The sequence below is a fragment of the Salmo salar genome, chromosome 10 (assembly GCF_965601325.2).
Source record: "Salmo salar chromosome 10, fSalSal1, whole genome shotgun sequence".
Lineage (NCBI taxonomy): Eukaryota > Metazoa > Chordata > Actinopteri > Salmoniformes > Salmonidae > Salmo > Salmo salar.
In genome coordinates, this window is record NC_138300.1 from 22,851,078 (window position 1) to 22,874,989 (window position 23,912).

Consider the following 23,912-nt stretch of genomic DNA (forward strand, 5'->3'; position numbering starts at 1 on the left):
GCCTGAAGATTTATTCTCCGGGTGGGCTCTATTCCCCAGGATGCCACCTCGTAGCCCCATGATAGATCACTTCTGCACAACCAGCCTGGGCCCTGGGCCCCCCACAGCAGGCAAGGACACCCTTCCACCACTGGAGGACAGCAAGCCAGGGGCAGTCTGGGGGCCCAATGTGGACAGTATGGTGACATGGCAGATCGGGGAAAGATGGAAGTGGAGGTAAATAGCAAAAACACGTGTGTTTTTGTCCTCAGGCGATATGCAAAGTAGTGTTACTGATGTCTGCTCAGTCATGGATGTCATCTCATTATGTTCATGAGTCTTCGGGCTTTATAGAGGTACAGCTTTCTATTAAAATCATCAGGGATGACTTTCAATCATGTGGAGAAACCCAATGGCACACAGAGGACGGATGTAAGACTTTGTCCAACATGCATATTTGATGACGAGGAAACGGTGGGGGCTTATACGTTAGGGGTTCTCAAGACAGCCGCTGAATAATTGAAACAATTTCACTTTCCAGTCATGACCCACTGACACAGAGACAGTGACCTTACCTGGCTCATTAGACCCCCATAGACCCCCATCACTACCACCGCTGACACACAATAGATTATAGATGGGTGGATATGGATACTCTATGTATACTAGATCCATAGACAAGACAATGGTCCAGACCAGCCCCTTCACCAGCAACCACGTGTTGGCTTTCCAATAAGGCCTGGGACTGAGGTTAGACCCTGGGACTGAGGTTAGACCCTGGGACTGAGGTTAGACCATAGTGTCATATGGATATTCTTAGTCTTTTCCTCCATTTCAAAGTTATTTACAATCAGAATATTGTGTAGACGATGATGTTTACATTGACTATAGAGGGGTATAGTTGCAGTAGGCCTACCTCATTGTTGGGTGGCAAAGGGTAAGCTGACATTTTCAATGGGCAGCATTGACAGCATATCGTTCTGAGGTAAAGCTGGGATAACGTGAGGTCCTTGACAAACACTTCCAAAACAATCTATCCCTCTAAGCAAAGTCAGTTCGAGCTAACACCATAGTTGTTGCTCAAAAGAACATTAAGTTACAGTAAATGTCACTCTCCAATGACCCACACTCCATCACCGTAATGCTACATGACATATCCTCTCGAGTCACACATCATGTCACGCCAAAATGACTCAAAACAATAACATTTTCTCTCATGCAATAAAGGGTGTGTTCGTAAATTGCCTTCATAGTGTCAGAGGGTGCTCTGGGCCATTTATAAATTCAGAGGGTTGAGGCACTTGTAAATGTGCTCTCCAGATGTGGGTGTAGGCAGGCGGGGTGAGTAGCGTTGCAGTTAGTGACAGAGGGTCGTATAGAGACAGAGGACTGGGCTTTGGTACAGTAAATAAGTCAGCCATGTGTGGCACCCGAGGCATGTGGGCGCCACCGCTGGCAGTAGGACTCTAAAATAAACATCTTCTCCCTAAAGCCCCAAGAGTCTGTCAACCCTCTCTGGGGACAGGCCCAGACCTGTTACACAACATCAACACAGATACAGAGATGGAGGGAGGACGACATGCAGATAGTGCAACCCTACATCTTCAGAGGAAAAACAAGTAGTAGACTATACGAAATAATGGGGATATAGGTGTGTGTGTAGCTACAGTTGAAGTTGGAAGTTTACATACACCTTAGCCAAATACATTTAAACTCAGTTTTTCACAATTCCTGACATTTAATCCTAGTAATAATTCCCTGTCTTAGGTCAGTTAGGATCATCACTTTATTTTTTAGAATGTTTACTGTCAGAATAATAGTAGAGAGAATGATTTATTTCAGCTTTTATTTCTGTCATTGCATTCCCAGTGGGTCAGAAGTTTACATACACTCAATTAGTATTTGGTAGCATTGCCTTTAAATTGTTTAACTTGGGTCAAATGTTTCGGGTAGCCTTCCACAAGCTTCCCACAATAAGTCGGGTGAATTTTGGCCCATTCCTCCTGACAAAGCTGGTTTAACTGAGTCAGGTTTGTAGGCCTACTTGCTCGCACACGCTTTTTCAGTTCTGCCCACATATTTTCTATGGGATTGAGGTCAGGGCTTTGTGATGGCCACTCCAATACCTTGACTTTGTTATCCTTAAGCCATTTTGCCACAACTTTGGAAGTATGCTTGGGGTCATTGTCCCATTCGCGTCCAAGCTTTAATTTCCTGACTGATGTCTTGAGATGTTGCTTCAATATATCCACATAATTTTGCTTCCTCATGATTCCATATATTTTGTGAAGTGCACCAGTCCCTCCTGCTGCAAAGCACCCCCACAACATGATGCTGCCACCCCCGTGCTTCACAGTTGGGATGGTGTTCTTCGGCTTGCAAGCATCCCCCTTTTTCCTCCAAACATTATGGGCAAACAGTTCTATTTTTGTTCATCAGACCAGAGGACATTTCTCCAAAATGTACGATCTTTGTCCCCATGTGCAGTTGCAAACCATAGTCTGTCTTTTTTATGGCGGTTTTGGAGCAGTGGCTTCTTCCTTGTTGAGCGGCCTTTCAGTTTATGTCTATATAGGACTCGTTTTATTGTGTATATAAATACTTTTGTACCCGTCTCCTCCAGCATCTTCACAAGGTCCTTGTTGTTCTGGGAGTGATTTGCACTTTTCTCACCAAAGTACGTTCATCTCTAGGAGACAGAACGCGTCTCCTTCCTGAGCGATATGACGGCTGCGTGGTCCCATGGTGTTTATACTTGCGTACTATTGTTTGAACAGAGGAATGTGGTACTTTCAGGCATTTGGAAATCGCTCCCAAGGATGAACCAGACTTGTGGAGGTGCATAATGTTTTTCCGAAGTCTTGGCTGATTTCTTTTGATTTTCCCATGATGTCAAGCAAAGAGGCACTGAGTTTGAAGGTAGGCCTTGAAATACATCCACAGGTACACCTCCAATTGACTCATATTATGTAAATTAGCCTATCAGAAGCTTCTAAAGCCATTACATAATTTATTGGAATTTTTCAAGCTGTTTAAAGGCACAGTCAAATTAGTGTATGTTAACTTCTGAGCCACTGGAATTGTGATACAGTGAATTATAAGTGAAATAATTTGTCTGTAAACAATTGTTGGAAAAATTACTTGTGTCATGCACAAAGTAGATGTCTTAACCGGCTTGCCAAAACTATAGTTTGTTAACAATAAATTTGTGGAGGGGTTGAAAACAAATTTTAATGACTCCAACCTAAGTGTATGTAAACTTCCGACTTCAACTGTATATAGTGCACGGATATCTGGGAATATTGCCGTATTAAAGCAGAGAAAATAGAATTTCCTCTTGTAGCCTCTGATTGCTATTAAGTTATAGTAGAACATAATTTGGAAAGTACTCTGTCATTGAAAAGCACTTTCATCAAGTACCAAATGTAATGACTTTGAAACATCCATTACTCCATGGCCCTTTATGATCATAGCAAGTGGCTTTTTGTCAAGCGCTCTGATTGTTTAAGTATTCATGGCATCCGTTCAACCACGCTGAAATACCATCATTCTATTTCCATTTCCTGTTGAGGAATTATAAACTAAAATATATTTAATCGCTTATTACGTGTGGCAGAATAATTGCTAATTATTCCAGGTAACTAAATCTTTAGCCAGAAAAAGACATGATGACATTGAGGATGAAGGAGAGGAGCTTTACAACTGCATAAGGCTGTCCATTGATTTCTATCAGGGGGCCAGAGTGCACTGTACAATGCAGGACTGTATAGATTGCTTGGAGGCAGGATGGTGAAGTGGCTGCCACAGTGTGAAGGTGAGTGTGAGCTGCCATCTTGCTTGGCATTCACCCTTCCTTGGCTGGCCTCACTGCCCTGTCAAGATCCATCCCTTCACCCGGGTTGGGCATTGCCTGTGGGATTCACTTGGCGTAGATGCAGAGATGGGGCATATGAGGCCACTCTAACACTTGATTACACACATTCACAGACTATCAGTCCCATCAACACTCGCACTCACATTCACACTCATGCACAAATGCACAGTCCGCACCCTTATGACACACATACACACACACACTGTATTTCCCTATGCCTCCATCTCCTGTGCAGTCAGCATGACTGTGACTGTTCCCTCTAAAGGTCAGTGTCTGTAGGCAGAGAGAGAACACACAGGGTCACAGGAAGAGTCCTTATTTGCAAACACATCCACATTGTTCTAATGAAGGTGGGTCTCTGGAATCCCAGAACGCCACAGAACACTCCCTCTGTGTTTCCTGTGCTCTGATTGGTGCAACAGACAGTGCAGTGACATGTAACAGGCTGTGTAATCCGGATGGGACCCACAGGCGTTCTGTGTCCTTCTCATCACCTCCATTAGGGTTTCTCTGACTCTCCGTCCTTCAGTCTATTGCTTTCACTGATAGCAAATCAACCAGGGCAATTAAGCACAATTTACAGGAGTCAATGAGCATCCGAGAAGGTTACGGATGGTTCTTCCTTTAGCTTCTGTCAGTAAAGTGAGAACTGTGAGTCAGATGGTGAGGAGTCAAACAGAGAGTCAGTAACATGATCTCGTAGCTACATGCACATTTCTCAAACATCTATGATGATTGGCAGGCTAGTGTTTCAGGCCATCCAATAATGCATTCAAAATCAAAACTCCTTGAGGAAGTGCTCTGCCAGAGGGAGCGATGTGTAAATTGAAAGTAATCCCTTTCCTCTTGCCCGGCCAAATGGATTCAAAGTCATTCATCACTCAGAAGTAGTGGGAATGTTTAGTAGGCCATGACATCTCCAGAAGAGAAGGTCCAATTAGATGTTGAAGTGAGAATAGAGAGAATGCTGAGGTAGGTAGTTACAATGAGACAAGGAGACAGCTAAGACAGTGTAGAAATATGTCTGCTACTCATCCATTAGCTTTATCAAGCTCAGCCATCCATGCTGTGTAGGAGAAGACTACCTAACAGAGCAGACTGGTCTCATAGACTAGACGTAGCAAAGCAAACGTAAATCCAGGACACCCAAATTACACTGATCAAAAATATAAATGCAACATGTAAAGTGTTGGTCCCATGTTTCCTGAGCTGAAATAAAAGATCCCATCCCTGTTAGTGAGCATTTCTCCTTTGCCAGTATAATCCAACTACCTGCGTGCAATTGGCATGTTGACTGCAGGAATGTCCACCAGAGCTGTTGCCAGAGAATGTAATGTTAATTTCTCTACTATAAGCCGCCCCCAACTTAGTTTTAGAGAATTTGGCAGTTCGTCCAACCGGCCTCACAACTACAGACCACCTGTAACCACGCCAGCCCAGGACCTCCACATCTGGCTTCTTCATTTGCGGGATCATCTGAGACCAGCCACCCAGACAGCTGATGAAACTGTGGGTTTGCACAACTGAATAAAATCGTCATTTGTGTGCTCGTCGTTCTCACCAGGCTCTTGACCTGACTGCAGTTGGCGTCATAACCAACTGTTCCAGTTCCTGCCAATATCCAGAAACTTCGCACAGCCATTGAACCTTCCACAGGCCACAATCAACAGCCTGATCAACTGTATGTGAAGGAGATGTCTCGCGCTGCATGAGGGAAATGGTGGTCAAACTGACTAGTTTTCTGATCTACGCCCCTACTTTTTTTTAAGGTATCTGTGACCAACAGATGCATATCTGTATTCCCATTCATGTGAAATCCATTGATTAGGACCTAATGAATTTATTTAAACTGAACTGTAACTCAGTAAAATCTTTGAAATTGTTGCATGTTGCATTCATGTTGCAAAACTAAAGGAGGGTGGGTGGATGGTTGGTTGGGCATATAACGCAAACGTCTAGCTGCGTGTTCGAATCTCATCACGGGCAACTTCAGCATTTTAGCTAATTAGCAACTACTTACTACTTTTTAGGTACTTTGCGACTACTTAGCATGTTAGCGAACCCTTTCCCCAATCCTAGCCCTAACCCTTTTAGCTAACCCTAACCTTAATCCTAACCTTAACCACTAACCCCCTACTCATTCCATGGAGTGCCGAGTGTCTGCGGGTTTTCACTCCTCCCTTGTACTTGATTGATCAATTAAGGTCACTAATTAGTAAAGAACTCCCCTCACCTGGTTGTCTAGGTCTTAAATGAAAGGAAAAACCGAAAACTCGCAGACACTAGGCCCTCCATGGAATGAGTTTGACACACTTGCCTTAAAGTTGACGTTACCCAGCTACCTAACGTTAGCCACCTAGCCAAAGGTAGCCACCTAGCCAACGTTAGGCACAACAAATTAGAATTCGTAACATCATAAGTTTAACAAATTCATTAAATATTATACATTTTGCAAATTCATAACATATCATATGAATTGTAATTCATACAAAATGGATGATGGACATTCACAAATTAACATACCATACAAAAAGTAACATATCATACTAAATGGAGTGTTTTGGATTTACATCCAGAATAATGCGAAATGCACTTAATACACGTTGAACAGAGCTATAGGGCATTTCCATCTGAAAGGACCCATGAGAACCAACATGTGAAATTCATAGGAGCATGTCAAATTGGACATCAAATGAAAGTTAAGAGTCTATATTTTGGAGAAATGAAGGTACATATTCACACATTTCAACCACTTTCCATACTAAACATTTAGAATAAGCAGGCTTTGATTTCTGGTCAAACAGATGGAAAAGGGGTCTTAGACAACATCTTACCAGAAATTCTGGTAATTTTTGTTTCATCAGACCAGAGGATATTTCTCCAAAATGTACCATCTTTGTCCTCATGTGCAGTTGCAAACCGTAGTCTTCCTTGCTGAGCGGCCTTTCAGGTTATGTTGATATAGGACTCGTTTTACTGTGGATATAGATACTTTTATACCTGTTTCCTCCAGCATCTTCACATGGTCCTTTGCTGTTGTTCTGGGATTGATTTGTACTTTTTGCACCAAAGTACGTTCATCTCTAGGAGACCGAACACATCTCCTTCCTGAGCGGTGTGACGGCTGCGTGGTCCCATGGTGTTTATACTTGTGTATTATTGTTTGTACAGATGAACGTGGTACCTTCAGGCGTTTGGAAATTGCTCCCAAGGATGAACCTGACTTGTGGAGGTCTACAATTTTTTTTCTGAGGTCTTGGCTGATTTATTTTGATTGTCTCATGATGTCAAGCAAAGAGGCACTGAGTTTGAAGGTAGGCCTTGAAATACATCCACAGGTATACCTCCAATCGCCTCAAATGATGTCAATTAGCCTATCAGAAGCTTCTAAAGTCATGACATAATTTTCTGGAATTTTCCAAGCTGTTTAAAGGCACAGTCAACCTAGTGTATGTAAACTTCTGATCCACTAGAATTGTGATACAGTGAATTATGAGTGAAATAATCTGTCTGTAAACAATTGTTGGAAAAATGTAGTGTCATGCACAAAGTAGATGTCCTAACCGACTTGCCAAAACTATAGTTTGTTAACAAGCAATGTGTGGAGTTGTTGAAAAACAAATTTTAATGACTCCAACCTAAGTGTATGTAAACTTCCGACTTCAACTGTACATGACACAAGTCCAATTATCAAACTTAAGCTTAACTGAGCTCTGAGGGATAATAATTTACTCTCAGTAAGATCTGTATTCCAGTGCTACTTGTACATACAATGCATTCCAACAGTGTAATAGCCTATTATAAGAGGGGAGTGATTTTGTCCTTATAATGAAGCCTCAAGGGGCCTGCGAAGAAAAAGCTAACCTGGCATTTACTATGGTAACCCAACCTGATCAGGTAGGCTCTCAGAGTATGAAATTCAAATAATGTATTTGAAATATGACTGATGATGCATTTCCCTCTTAAGTGACAAAGGATTTCACTCAGATGAATTAAACACAGAAGTTGTAATCCACAAAATCATGGCACATAAGGGAAATACATACTAACACTTCAAAATAAACAATATACAATACGATCTCACTCACAACAGCCTTCCACACAGATTCTTATATATCTCTACTGAATTAAAAAGCTATTCATTGAGAGAATCGAAGTACCTTTGAAGTTAATGGTCTTACACTGCTCTATTTCCAACTGGCAGAAAGGTTTAATCTCCATAGAGGACCAGATGTCTGATTGGTATCAAGGTCAATTCAAAACAATTTCAAGCAAACTATGTCAAAAACATACTTTCTAAAGAAAACCGAAGTGATGTGAAATCAACATCTTGTCCACTGATGGCACGTCTTGGGGAGGGGACTTTGGTTGTCAAGATTGTGTGGTTTGTGGGACACAGTGGTCCTGCAGCAGACTGGCAACCTGCAGCCCTGACCTTGGGTGAGGAGGGTGGGAGGAGGGGGAGAGAAGGAGGAAGGGGTAGAAGGTGGCAGAAGGGCAGAGTGGAGGAGTAAAGGGCAAAAGTAGGGACGGGAGAGAGGGAGTAGAGACCAACAGGAGGTGGGCATGGCCACAGGGGGCCCCAGGGGTCAACACTGCACCAGAGGGGCTTACAGGCTGGGCTCTCATCACCAACAACATAGAGAACACCCGATACTCCAGCCCTCACCCACCTGAAAAGGTCACTCACAAGCTACTGGTGCAGTAAGTCTCAAAAAGCAAAGCAGAATAGGTCACCTGATTCCCCTCATGCCTAATGCTTGTTAGCTCAGTGACAGGGCAACAGCATGAGATACAGAAGGATATTTTAGTATATATTAGATTTTTGCTTGTTATTCTGTTGCACAACAATGATTCCTTATGGAGGATGTTATGGACGTACAACATATTTATTTAGCTTTGTCTTTGCTCTTCAGATAAAAATGTGATCCATAGAAACATATTTTTTGGGAAATAGTGCAGTTCAGACAATAACAACTACTACTACTGACCAATTATAAGAAATTGACACACAAATCTGAGGCATACTGAGAAGGATTATGATATACTGTTATTGTGATAGAACATAGGACTGTGTTGTCCATATTTCAGCCTGGGTATGTTTGCCTGGTTTACTTCAGTGTACTCTGTCTAATCCTTTGGTGTTCTGGCCGCCCGGCCCACTCTGCCTCCTACACCCCTGGTAATCTCACCGCTTCCAAGACAGATGGCTGTTGGGTACAGCTGGCAGGCTCTCTAGGAAATTGAGACCACACAGAAAGCTGTCTAAACACCGGAACAAAAGGTTAAACATCCCAAATTGTTTCCCTGCTATGCTGTCTGCAGCCTCCACTGCAAGGCTTTAGTGACAGGACAGTTTGGGAGAATTAAGTTGGAGGCAAAAAAATGTATCCCTCGGGGAGGGAACTCACCTGACCCAATCCCAAGAGACATGTAGCACTGTGAGTCTGCGGGGAGATAGGTGTCTGATGTAAACTGTTTGAACTGGGTGGAGCCAAACGCACGTTTGGACTGCTGCTCTGACATTGCTCGTCCATATATTTATACATTGTTAATTTTACTTCGATTTGTGTGTATTGTTGTGAAATTGTTCGATTTTACACCCGCAATAACATCTGCTAAACATGTGTATGTGACCAATAACATCTGCTAAACATGTGTATGTGACCAATAAAGTTTGACACATCCAGTCCAACAGGCAATTATTGTGATACAGTTGTAATAAAAATAGCATTTTGCTTTTTGTTTGTTCACCATAAAAAGAAGAAGAGGGTCCACTTCACAGACCAGCATTGATGTTATATTTTGCTATGAGGTAATGTTGTTGGGAAATTTGTTTGTTTAGTGAGTTATTCTCTGAGTGTTAATAATGTCTATTTCTTGATAAAGCCAAATAATGAGGTTTTCATGCCAATGCTATTTGGCAAGATTACGCTAATTACACTAATTGCTAATGCAATTAAGAGCCACAGAAAACATTGGCAATCTTTTTCACGGCGCATAGGGAGGAACATCTCTCATCACATCATAGATAATGAACTGGTAATACATCCACAGATATAATTACTACCCCATTGCACTGTATCTATAACAATCTTAGCCAAATACACAAACGAAGGGAGACGATATACCAGAGGAGAACCCATCTGATAAAAGGGCTTGAATTCAAATGAAGTATTTTATTTATTTATTTATTTATTTAACTAGGCAAGTCAGTGAAGAACAAATTCTTATTTACAATGACGGCCTACCAAAAGGCAAAAGGGTTCCTGCAGGGACGGGGGCTGGGATTAAATAAAAAATAAAATATAGGACAAAACACACATCACGACAAGAGAGATACCACGACACTACATAAAGAGAGACCTAAGACAACAACATACCGTGGCAGCAACACATGAAAACACAGCATGGTAGCAACACAACATGGCAGCAGCACAAAACATGGTACAAACATTATTTTGCACATACAACAGCACAAAGGGCAAGAAGGTAGAGACAACAATACATCACGTGAAGCAGCCACAACAGTCAGTAAGTGTCCATGACTGAGTCTTTGAATGAAGAGATGGAGATAAAAATGTCCAGTTTGAGTGTTTTTTGCAGCTCGTTCCAGTCGCTAGCTGCAGCGAACTGAAAAGAGGAGCGACCCAGGGATGTGTGCACTTTGGGGACCTTTAACAGAATGTGACTGGCGGGTGTTGTATGTGGAGAATGAGGGCTGCAGTAGGTATCTCCGATAGGGGGGAGTGAGGCCTAAGAGGTTTTTAGAAATAAGCATCAACCAGTGGGTCTTGCAACGGGTATACAGAGATGACCCGTTTACAGAGTATAGAGTGCAGTGGTGTGTCCTATAAGTGCATTTGTGGCAAGCCTGATGGCCAAATAGTAAAGCACATCTAGCCACTCACGAGCACCTTCCCCTGCTGATCTATAAATGACATCTCCATAATCTAGCATGGGTAGGATGGTCATCTGAATCAGGGTTAGTTTGGCAGCTGGGGTGAAAGAGTAGCGATTAACGATAGAGGAAACCAACTCCAGATTTAACCTTAGCCTGCAGCTATGATATATGCTGAGAGAAGGACAGCGTACCGTCTAGCCATACTCCCAAGTACTTGTATGAGTTGACTACCTCAAACTCTAAAAACCTCAGAGGTAGTAATCACACCTGTGGGAAGAGGGGGATTCTTCTTACCAAACCACATGACCTTTGTTTTGGATGTGTTCAGGACAAGGTTATGGGCAGAGAAAGCTTGTTGGACACTAAGAAAGCTTTGTTGTAGAGCGTTTAACACAACATCCGGGGAGGGGCCAGCTGAGTATAAGACTATCATCTGCAAATAAATAGATGAAAGAGCTTCCTACTGCCTGAGCTATGTTTTTTATATAAATTGAGAAGAGTGTGGGGCCTAGGATTGAGCTTTGGGGTACTCCCTTGGTGACAGGCAGTGGCTGAGAAAGCAGATGTTCTTACTTTACACACTACAATCTTTGAGAAAGGTAATTAGCAAACCAGGCCAAAGACCCCTCAGAGACACCAATACTCCTTAGCCGGCCCACAAGAATGAAATAGTCTACCGTATCAAAAGCTTTGGCCAAGTCAATAAAAATAGCAGCACAACATTGCTTAGAATCAAGGGCAATGGTGACATCATTTAGGACCTTGCAGTGACACATCCATAACCTGAGTGGAAACCAGATTGCGTACCAGAGAGAATACTATAGACATCAAGAAAGCCAGTCAGCAAAGCAGTACGACAAAAACAACAGCACAGAGCTACACATAAACAAACGTACAGTCAATAACACAAAATAAATATACCTGCTGGATCAGTGTTCTGTGTAGAGTGTTGGGGCTATTTTGTAAATGACATCGCTGAAGTCAAGGATCGGTTGGATAGTCAGTTTTACGAGGGTATGTTTGGCAGCATGAGTGAAGGAGGCTTTGTTGCGAAATAGGTAGCCAATTCTAGATTTAATTTTGGACTGGAGATGCTTAATGTGAGACTAGAAGGAGAGTTTACAGTCTAACCAGACACCTAGGTATTTGTAGTTGTCCACACATTCTAGGTCAGAACCGTCCAGAGTAGTGATGGTGGGAGGGTGCGGGCAGCAATCGGTTGAAGAGCATGCACTTAGTTTTACTAGCATTTAAAAGCAGTTGGAGGCCACGGAAGGAGTGTTGTATGGCGTTGAAGCTCGTTTGGAGGTTTGTTAGCACAGAGTCCAAAGAAGGGTCAGATGTTTACAGAATGGTGTCGTCTGCGTAGAGGTGCATCAGAGAATCACCAGCAGTAAGAGCGACATCCTTGATATATGCAGAGAAAAGAGTCGGCCTGAGAATTGAACCCTGTGGCACCCCCATAGAGATTGCCAGAGGTCTGGACAACAGGCCCTCCGATTTGACACACTAAACTCTGAGAAGTAGTTGGTGAACCAGGCGAGGCAGTCATTTGAGAAACCAAGGCTGTTGAGTCTGCCGATAAGAATGCGGTGATTGACAGAGTCAAAAGCCTTGGCCAGGTCGATGAAGACGAATGCACAGTACTGTCTTTTATCTATGGCAGTTATGATATCATTTAGGATCTTGAGCATGGCTGAGGTGCACCCATGACCAGCTCGGAAACCAGATTGCATAGTGGAGAAGGTACGGTGGGATTTGAAATGGTCAGTGATCTGTTTATTAACTTGGCTTTCGAAGATTTTAGAAAGGCAGGTCAGGATGGATATAGGTCTATAACAGTTTCGGTCTAGAGTGTCTCCCCCTTTGAAGAGGGGGATGACCGCGGCAGCTTTCCAATCTTTGGGGATCTCAGACGATACCAAAGAGAGGTTGAATAGGCTAGTAATAGGGGTTGCAACAATTTCGGTGGATAATTTTAGAAAGAGAGGGTCCAGATTGTCTAGCCCAGCTGATTTGTAGGGATCCAGATTTTGCAGCTCTTTCATAACATCAGCTGTCTGGATTTGGGTGAAGGAGAAGCGGGGGGGGGGGGAGTTACTGCAGGGGGTGCTGAGATGTTGGCCCGGGGTAGGGGTTGCCAGGTGGAAAGCATGGCCAGCCGTGGAAAAATGCTTATTGAAATGATCGATTATCATAGATTTATCGGTGGTGACAGTGTTTCCTATCCTCAGTGCAGTGGGCAGCTGGGAGGAGGTGCTCTTATTCTCCATGGACTTTACAGTGTCCCAAAACTTTTTGGAATTAGTGCAACAGGAAGCAAATTTCTGTTTGAAAAAGCTAGACTTAGCTTTCCTAACTGACTGAGTATATTGATTCCTGACTTCCCTGAAAAGTTGCAGGGCCTATTCGATGCTAATGCAGAATGCCACAGGATGTTTTTGTGCTGGTCAAGGGCAGTCAAGTCTGGGGTGAACCAAGGGCTATATCTGTTCTTAGTTCTACATTTTTTGAATGGGGCATGCTTATTTAAGATGGAGAGGAAAGCCCTTTTGAAGAGCAACCAGGCATCCTCTACTGACGGGACGAGGTCAATATCCTTCCAGGATACCCGGGCCAGGTCGATTAGAAAGGCCTGCTCGCTGAAGTGTTTTAGGGAGCGTTTGAAAGTGATTAAGGGTGGCCGTTTGACCGCAGACCCATTACGCACGCAGACAATGAGGCAGTGATCGCTGATATCCTGGTTGAAGACAGCAGAGGTGTATTTAGAGGGCAAGTTGGTCAGGATGATATCTAAGAGGGTGCCCATATGGTTACGGATTTAAGGTTGTACCTGGTAGGTTCCTTGATAATGTGTGAGATTGAGGGCATCTAGGTTAGATTGTAGGACGGCCGGGGTGTTAAGCATGTCCCAGTTTAGGTCAACTAACAGTACAAACTCTGAAGATAGATGGGGGCGATCAATTCACATCTGGTGTCCAGGGCACAGCTGGGGGCTGAAGGGAGTCTATAACAAGCGGCAACGGTGAGAAACTTGTTTCTGGAAAGATGGATTTTTAAAAGTAGAAGCTCGAATTGTTCGGGGACAGACCTGGATAGTATGACAGAACTCTGTTGGCTGTCTCTGCAGTAGATTGCAACTCCGCCCCCTTTGGCAGTCCTATCTTGTCAGAAAATGTTATAGTTATTTATAAGATTTTTGGTGGCCTTCCTAAGCTAGGATTCAGACACGGCTAGGACATCCGGGTTGGCGCAGTGTGCTAAAGCAGTGAATAAAACAAACTTAGGGAGGAGGCTTCTAATGTTAACATGCATCAAATGAGAGCGCCTGGGGAATGGGAGTGATACTGGGGGCTGCAGGGCTGGGGTTAACCTCTACATCACCAGAGGAACAGAGGAGAAGTAGGATAAGAGTACGGCTAAAGGCTAAAAGAACTGGCCGTCTAGTGCATTCGGAACAGAAAGTAAAATGTGCAGGTTTCTGGGCGCGGAAGAATAGATTCAAGGCATAATGTACAGACAAGGGTAAGGTAGGATGTGAGTACAGTGGAGGTAAGCCTAGGCATTGAGTGACGATGAGAGAGGTTTTGTCTCTAGAGGCACCATTTAAGCCAGGTGTGGTCACCGCATGTCTGGGGGATGGAACAAAAGGGCTAGCTAAGGCATATTGAGCAGGGCTGGAGGCTCTACAGTGAAATAAGACAAAAAATTACAAACCAAAATAGCAATAGACAAGGCATATTGACATTAGGGAGAGGCACGTGTAGCCGATTATTGACAAGTTTTTCCAACAGTTTTGATAAGCAGGGCAAAATAGAAGGCCTTTAACAGTTAGAATCAGCTTTAAATAACGGATGCACCGCGACTGCCTTCCAAGCAAATGGGAACCTCCCCAGAGAGGAGAGACAGGTTAAAAAGGTTGGATATAGGCTTGGCGATGATAGGGGCATCAACCTTAAAGAAGAAATGGTCTAAACCATCTGACCCAGATTGTTTTTTGTGGCCAAGTTTAAAGAGCTCCTTTAGCACCTCTGACTCAGTGACCACCTGCATGGAGAAACTTTGTAGCGGAGCGGGGGGAAAAGAGGGAGGAGCATCAGGGCAAGTCATATTAGTAGGGGTGGGAGATAAGGAAATGTTGGACGGACAAGGAGGCATGGCTGAGTCAAATAGGAATTCTGACTTAATGAAGTGGTGATTAAAGAGCTCAGCCATGTGCTCCTTGTCAATAACAACCACATCATCAACATTAAAGGAGGAGGGTTTATTCTCCAGGTATTTAACCATTTTCCAGAACTTCTTGGGGTTAGACCCAGAGAGAGAACTGCTCCTTAAAGTAACTAACTTTGACCTTCCGCATAGCCTGAGTACACTTATTTCTCATTTGCCTGAACGAGAGCCAGTCAGGCTGAGTATGCCGAGCCTTTTGCCAAATGGAATTCTTGAGGTGGAGTAACTGTCAGATCAGGGTCGAACCAGGGGCTGAACCTGTTTTTAATTCAAATTTTCTTTATGGGGCATGTTTGTTAACAAAACCACTGAAAATATATAAAAAGAAGGTCCAAGCATCTTCAACAGAGGGGATAAAGCTACTTCTATACCAATTTACAGAGGCCAGGTCATGAAGGAAGCCTTGCTCATTCAAGTGTTTTAGCAAGCATCTATGAATCAGGACAGGTCGTTTCACTGAGCAGCCATTACAAACATAGGCTGTAAAACAGTGATCCCTAAGGTCATTACAGAAAACACCTGACTGATATCTATCAGGATTGTTTGCGAGGATAACATTAAGAGTAGCCTTTTCTGGGTGTTTGGAGTCATACCTTGTGGGATTGGTAGTAATCTGAAAAAGATTTAGGGAGTCCCATTGCTTTAGGACTTGGTCAGGTGGTTTAAGCATGTCCCAGTTTAGGTCACCTAGCAACCAAGCACTGAAGGTGTTCCTTGGTAAAGATTGCCACTCCACCACCTTTGGAAGATCTGTCTAGCCGAAAAAGGTTAAATGCTAACATCAGCATTCTAAACACTCTTTCTTAACCCCGTCTCAGTAATGACCAACACATCTGGATTGGAGCAGTGAACTCACACGTTCAATTGATACATTTTAGGTAATAACCTTCTAGTGCAGAAAACCCAGGCTTTAACGAGAGCAGAAATCAGTGAAGCAGATATCAGAGTCAGAACTGGGGCTAGCAACAGTAGATGGGCCAGGGTGTACATGCACATTTCTATATATCAGCAGCAGTAATACAATCAGGGCACGGCAGAGGACAGGGAGAGCTGTCCTCATTTGAATGTGCATTAGATGGCAACAAGATCATATTGTACAGCGATTTCATCAGGTAACATGAATACAAAACCGGCGAGAGGTGGTTAGAATAGGATGGGAGGCCAAGAGTCCGTGTAACCAATAGAGAGTCAGAGTCCCGAGTGTGGGAACGAACATAGTCTGTCCCACAGTTGGGTAAACAAGCAAGTTCATAGTCAACAAAGCACGCAGGCGTCATGAGGCAAATGGCATAAAATACAATAAAAAAATATAACGACTTGGGGCTAGCCATAACTTCAGAGTCAGTGCAGCAGACAACGGGAGTAGGTGTCACACACACTTGGGAGAAACTTTTTTCGGGACAAGCTACAGAGCCACGTTTACAGAGAAATCAATCTAACACGATCGGATACAGCCTCTTGTTACAGAGGGAGAGAGAGCGAAGAAAATAGAGGTGTGGAGAGACTGAGTGACCATGAAGAGTAAACAGTTGATGAAGGAAAGTCCAAAGGAGGGGAGAATAATTTAAATTACAGTTAAGGAAAAAGAGAAGTCTGCAGGATGATATGGCAGAAATTACAAATTGATGGAGAGGAAGAGAAAAATAACTATATTTCCTGAAGGAAAGAATGAGAAAAAAAACTAATCAAAAGAAACAAAGTAAAGGAGAGAGAGGGTTTAAGGGAAGGTGATGAGGGATTATACAATTTGACAGAACCAGGGAAGAAGAGAGAGCAGAAAAAAGGGTTTTGCCGAAGTTGAGGCGCTGCGGAGAGTGCAGACGTATGTGATTGGATGGGTATTTGACAGGTGCTCTCTCCTGTCTCTCCGGTGTAAATCTCAGCATTAGAGAAATCCTACCCCACTGTGCAGTGGCCTTGCTAAAGTCTGCCTAATGCTCCAGGGAGAGTTCACACTGAACCGTGCAAATGACAGAGGTTCTGAGTTCTCCCTGATGAAAGCTTAGAATGAAAAAAGAGAGGGGAGGAATGTGGAAGGATTGGAGAGGAGGGCAAGATAGCAGGGGACTCAGCTGCTTTTTTTAGAGCTTATGGGAGAAAGGGAAGGAGAGAGGGATGAAGAGGGACTTAAGAGGAGGGGAAGGAGGACTCAGCTGCTTACTCTCTCTCCCAGTATGTGATTCCTACCCCTGCAAGCTGGGCCGGCCTCCCTACAGGAATAGTACTATGTGAGATGTATCATACGTTTTTACAATCATGTGTCATTTGAATCTACAATATAGATCATGAATTATTGATTATTTGCCTTATAGAAAACGCCACCAAAGGCCAACAATTGAGTCTCAAATTACAATGGCAACAGTCTGTAGCATGTCTAGCGTAATGACAATCAAAATTGAGTCACACTAAACATGTCAATTGAAATCAGAGTTAATTGTAATTTTACTGACCCTGGATTGGGGCAGATGCTAACATAGAGGTCCCATATTCACTTCATAGCTTCCCACAGGCTTGGGTAGGCAGCATGCCATGGTCTGCTCTGTACAATGAGGTCCCTGGGTAATTGGGTGCTGCACATCAAACGCAGATCTCTTCTGACACCACACAGGAACTCACTGGCTTCACTGGAGCTGGGATAAAACAGCATGCTATATAAACGCATGCAGGCAGTTAGTCTCAAAGAAACAGCACAGCCAAGCACACAAACAAACAAACTCCGTGCCGACACACAGATAATAGGCCCCTTAGACAATGTTAACCCAGACCCATCCACCAATCAGCCTTCACCACACCATGAAGGAAGAAAGGCCGCTCCTCATCTGAAGGAGAGGGGCAGGGAAGACATGATAGATAGAGGATTGGAGAGGGAGATAGGTTCTGACAGTTTACTGCCATACAACTGGCCAATCTGTGAATCTGTGATGGTTGTGTATTTATTTCTAAGAAAGCTGAATAATTCATTTCAGCCAAATACATGCTGGAGTGGAGAGAGGCATCGATGCTGCTGCATCCATTTGAACTCCCATGATGAATTTATGAACCAAAGGCGCTCTGTCCTCTTAACCTTAAGAGTGTGGCAACCCAGTGCAGAGAGATGAGTATACCTGTCAAATAGAGAGAACTGCGAATGCCATCCAGAAACACACCCACAATGCATACCAAATGTTCTTCAGCCCTGCTCAAAAAGGCTCTGAGAGAGGCGACATACACACACACATACTCACCAACAAAGTATTCCCCTCACTCTGTCTGTATACGGCAGTTAAGCTAGCAGTTAAGGGTGTTGGGCCAGTGATCAAAAGGTTGCTGGTTCAAATATCCCCGAGCCGGCTAGGTGAAAAATATGCCCATGTGCCCTTGAGCAAGGCACTTAAAACTATTTGCTCCTATAAATTGCTCTGGATAAGAGTGTGCTAAATGACAATAAAGCTAATGTATAAGCAGCCAGTGAACTCAAATTCTCATGTGAGTTAACATAAATATGCAGTGTGTGCACAGCATATCATAGATTCCAGTGCAGGCCTCAATACAAAGATAAATCCTAACCATATCTTTCAAGTAGTTCAAAGCCTGGATTCTCAGCACTGTATTTCTGATCAAACTTGCTCTGACAGTGAAGCTGAAGGATCTCACCATCAACTGTCACCAACATGTACAGACATTCAATATCTTAATTCCAAACATCCAGATAAAAATGGAATAGGTCCCTTCCCCTGCAAATGTAAAAAAAAAAATATATTTTAAAAAGTAGCAAATGACCTAAAAATACACTCCAACTCCTGGGATGCTTTGGGAGAGGAGGAGGAGGAGGCCTTTCTTCTCTTCCTCTTGCCTTCGGCTCTTCACATCACATATATATTAACCCTGCATAATGAAGAAAACAACTGGGTTTACAGTTTTCATCATTAGCTCCCCTTGCTGCCACACTTTGCCACAGCTCTCAGAAATAAAATAGAATTTACCCGACACCCTGCTGCTGGATAGCAGTGTCTGCTCTGCTCTCCTTCTGCAGCTGTATCCTCTGCCTCCTCATAAGATGATTTGATGAACTGACTCATTATTATTTAATGCTGAACAGGTAAAATATAGCATGCTTCTGAACTGATACCATGATCCCCTGCAATAGACAGAGAGGCTGATTGAGGAGAGTGCGGGTGGATGACTGAGCTCCAGCACAATGTGACTGATCACCCATCTTCACCTGTCACTCACTCCCCTGCTGAACGTTGCCAGTTCCAAGCTCAGTCGGCCCTGTAAACTATTAACTAACGTGCGTTAAAAGCTCCATGTGAAAACCGATTGATCAATCTAATGTTAAATACTCCCATTTGCACAGAGCATCAATCGGTTTAAGGCTGGTTACACAAGATAATAGGGTTCTATTATGACTTATAGCCAGGGTCGGGGCTGTGTGTGGGCACATTTATACAATATAACAGCTATTTTGGGCAAACACTTATAAATCAATCAAATTAAAGCCACCTGCTGGCAAGTGGTGGGCAGACCACCTTGATCTGACCCCACCTTGTGGACTCAAATCACATTATGGCACATTGGTACAACCAGCTCGTGGCTTGTTTGATGACTAGATGATTATTAATCTAATGACATAATTAAAGAGCTGGCCCAAACAATAGGTCCACACAGAGAGAGAGAGAGAGGAACCTGAACCATCGTCCCCAAAGGCCCAAGCAAATAGGTGTGATAAAACAGGAAGGCTATGGCCTATGAGTGATACAGCTACTGTAGTATAGAGCCTGTATAACTCACCCTGCTGCCCCCACAACCCACTCATGTACCATACTGGAGAGATCTGTTTTATGGCCAGAAAGTCATACTATTTCAAGTGGAGCTGCCAGGCCCAGAAAATACATCAAATCAAATGAGGTGGAGACTGACAAGTATATAAACTCACAGCCCCCTCCTCGTAAAACTGCCCACTAGGTGATTTAGCGGCTCTGCGGCCACACTCAGTTACACCTAAAGGTTCATGTTTTTAACTGCAAGCCTCTTACGCTTCCATACCTCTATCTTCTGCCATTTTGTTGACCTTCTGAAAATAACAGGATCTAAGTGTTTTATAGAGCTGTTTGGGAAGTGGACGATGTGAAAGAAATACTTGAGTGCCTTTTAGAAAAACGATAGCAAATATATTGTTGATCAATAATTGAAATGGAATGTGATGGAAAACCAACAACTAATAACCTGAACAAAATGACTTGTTCACTCCTCAATAGATTCCAGGCTGTAGCAGATCACATTGACCATGCTACAGAAATAGCATATAGAAATGATAACCAGCTACAGCACACATACCACTACTAATGAGAGTGTTCTCTCTCAGCACCCTTGTATAGACATGACTTGTTCATTCTCTTTCATGCCGAAACCCAAAAGACATACAAAGTAATACAAATCCCTGTTTCCGCCTCTCCTCTGTTCTGCCCTGCTATTTTAGTATCTGCGCTGGCAGATGCTCTGGGTGCTACAAAGGGGATACAGGCAAACTCATTAGCTCAGATGCCAAATGTAACTACATGGCAGGTTCAAGGGCTCCAGGGAAACAGAGGAAATGCATTAGGGTTGGTGGAGGTGACAATTGGATAGGTGTGATAGGATTGATGATAGGTCCACCTCTGATTGAACTGAGGAATACATTTTCATTACATTTTAGTCATTTAGCAGACACTCTTATCCAGAGCGACTTACAGTAGTGAATGCATACATTTCATACATCTTTTCTCCGTACTGGTCCCCCGTGGGAATCAAACCCACAAGTCTGGCGTTGCAAACACCATGCTATACCAACTGAGCCACACGGGGAATATTGCCTATTATTGCAGAATAATCTTACTTATTAGCTTTGGTCACCAGCAGGTAGACATCATAGTACAATACTGAATCAAGTTACATAATGGTGCTAATTCCAATCACTACACTTCTATTGTACATATTACACTTTCATAACAAGGCAATGTAGTAAATGAAAGCCCTCACAAAAACGTGTAAGACAGGCTCTTTCAATGTTATCAATCTGTCTCTTCAATTACTTCTATAAGCTGTGATCCAGGTTTGATGTTCTTAAGGTACGATTGATGTTGCCAAGGGACAGCGCTGCAGATTGGCAAGGACAGGTCATTCTGAACATTCATTATGCAACTGAGTGAGTGGGAGGTATATTTCAAGAGTGAACTGTCCAGCTGGACATTTTCACTGTGGCCACTGACATGCCACTAGTAGCCCCTGGGTTGTCCTCTACTTGTTCCCTCGTTCTCTACTGCAGACTGTGATAGTAGCAGTGCACTAAGCCTGATGACAGGGGATGCATGGGTTTTACTGGCCTCGTAAAGCCATGATGGAACACAATGAAGCTCGGCACTGCCAGTGCTGAGGAGATGTAATGTCACATTTGAGCACAGTGGACAGCTTTATATGCAACAGCAGGAGATGGCAAAGGACCGTAGGCATAATGGATACATTGCACTCTGATGCATTCTGGATGCCATAAACATTCATTAGGACATTTCGTTATGGATAGACAGGGTTATACTGTGGCTAGGTGCTGTTAAACACAATTGACTGAGCTGTGTAAGTCCAATAGCTACCGGTGCCCTTCTGTTTCTGAAGAACCAATATCCCATCCAATATCCCAAGCATAATCTCATCTCTCACGTAAAAAAACATCAGGAAAACCAATAAAGACAGGCATCATCAGAAATAACTCCAGGCATATAGGCAGGCGAATTGGATAGGAGAACTGAACTGACTTCCACCAGCAGTTATTGTTCCGCTTGTCTGTCTGTCTGCCTGCCTGTCTCTCTCTCGGTCTGCGTGTCTAGGGAGGCTGGAAGCCCTAGAGGAGCTCCACAGTCAGTCAGTCCCACTAAGCCAGTCAGTCTGACTGTGGCAGGACAGGGAGTCATACAACATGTCCCCCTCACCGTGATACGCCTGCAGGATCGATCCTGGGGTGCAACCTTCTCTCAGCCCCATGTCCTGGTAATTAAGATCTAATTGTGTGAGGATGAGCATAGACACTGGCCGAGCGGGGCAGCACGGAGGAAGCAAACAGAGAAGACACATTTTAGGGACAAGGAGAGAATACCCACCTACAGAGATAACAAGATCAGATGTCTGTTTTCAAAAGGAGCTAGACAATCTATTGCTATCACTAGCCGGCTTCCACCCGGTTACTCAACCCTGCACCTTAGAGGCTGCTGCCCTATACACATAGACATGGAATCATTGGCCACTTTAATAATGGAACACTAGTCCCTTTCATAATGTTTACATACTGCTTTTTTCATCTCATATGTATATACTGTATTCTATTCTACTGTATTTTAGTCAATGCCACTCCGACATTGCTCGATCTAATATTTATATATTTCTTAATTCCATTATTTTACTTTTAGATGTGTGTGTATTATTGTGAATTGTTAGATATTACTGCACTGCTGGTGCTAGGAACACAAGCATTTCGCTACTCCCGCAATAACATCTGCTAAATATGTGTATGTGACCAATAAAATTTGATTTGATTATCTGTTATGACTGCATAACCCCCAAACCTAATTTGACCTGAGGCTGATGTAGAAACAACAAACAGAGCCTCTGAGAGAAATAACAGAAGGGTTGGGATGACACTGATGTGATAGGAAACCGCTCAAAAGTCCACAAGGCAGGGAGTCAAAACAGGATGAAGAGACAGTATCCATTCACGTATCTATGACCTAATCTGTGGTTTGAGAACCTAATTAAATAATGCTTTTATGTCTTCAGTTAATTACAGGTGGGTGTCAGTGTCAGTACCCATTCTTAGTTCTCTCTGTTCGGTATCTATACTGGGTGCATGCCTGTGTGTGTGTGGCTTGTGAATCAGAGGAAGTTGGCTTACCCAGGACTGGAACTTGACTGGTGGTCCATCCACATTTGCAAACCTGTTCCTCGCTCAGAGTGTATGTGTCTGTGCGTCTCTGGTTCCGCGGTCTGTCCGTCCGGAGAGTGTGTGTGTGCTGTACTGTGATGTTGCTACTCCAGCTTCCTATAGCAGTCAGTGAGCCTCCAGCTTCCTATAGCAGTCAGTGAGCCTCCAGCTTCCTATAGCAGTCAGTGAGCCTCCAGTTTCCTATAGCAATCAGTGAGCCTCCAGCTTCCTATAGCAATCAGTGAGCCTCCAGCTTGTAGCATCAGCAGCTGAGCCTGACTGCAAATCGCTTCGTTCTCCCTCTCCCCTGCGCTACCTCCCTATCTATAGAGCATCTACTAACTCCCTCTTCCTCTGCAGATAAAAAGGCAACTGTAGTCTCTCTCCTCTCTCTGTTCTTTGTGTTCCAGACCCAGCCCCTGGATCCCAGTAGGCACAGGGCTTTGTGTCTAGGGGAGGATGGAGCTCTGCCACAGTGAAAGCCTGGACTGGTGGCGGTGTACTCTTTCACTACAGGAGCATGCGAGTAAATGTGTGTATAAGGGAGAGCTACTGCCGCTACGGCTGCTGCTGTTCAGTGGAACTCATTATGCACTGTTGCTGCCGCTCCACTACACTGGCTGTCTAGCTTCACAACTTACTCTGATGGTCAATGAACTGCTTAGGGATCCTCTCAAAAGTCTAGAAAACAGGAGTCAAGGGTTTAGCTCATCCACGAAGCCCCCCCCCCCCCCCTCCCCCCAGTAAGCTCTGAAGCTGAGAATGAGGAGATAACTTTTGCTTTACCTCCAGGCATTTCACAGATATTTTATACTTAAGCCATGCTGTTTAATCACAGAGTAAATTGGAGCCTGAAGCATTGCAGGAGTGTCATATTCAGGTGAACACAGACTGTACCCAATTTCACCCTCTACTGCTGGCTGACTTACTGTCCCTTTATTCTCACTTAGAGACAGCACTTCATGTGCACTGATGGAGAATCTCTATGCAAAATGTAG

The 23,912-nt window shown here is 43.6% G+C and overlaps 1 protein-coding gene across 1 annotated transcript in view; it reads right to left on the minus strand.

The window, feature by feature from the left end:
* Window positions 1-23,502, minus strand: part of LOC106613778 (leucine-rich repeat and immunoglobulin-like domain-containing nogo receptor-interacting protein 3) — a 33,785-nt gene extending 10,283 nt beyond the window's left edge. The window contains exon 1 of the mRNA XM_014216385.3: window positions 22,885-23,502. The gene's annotated coding sequence lies outside the window, so the exon portion shown is untranslated. The remainder of the gene's footprint in view (window positions 1-22,884) is intronic.
* Between the last annotated feature and the right edge of the window lie 410 nt (window positions 23,503-23,912).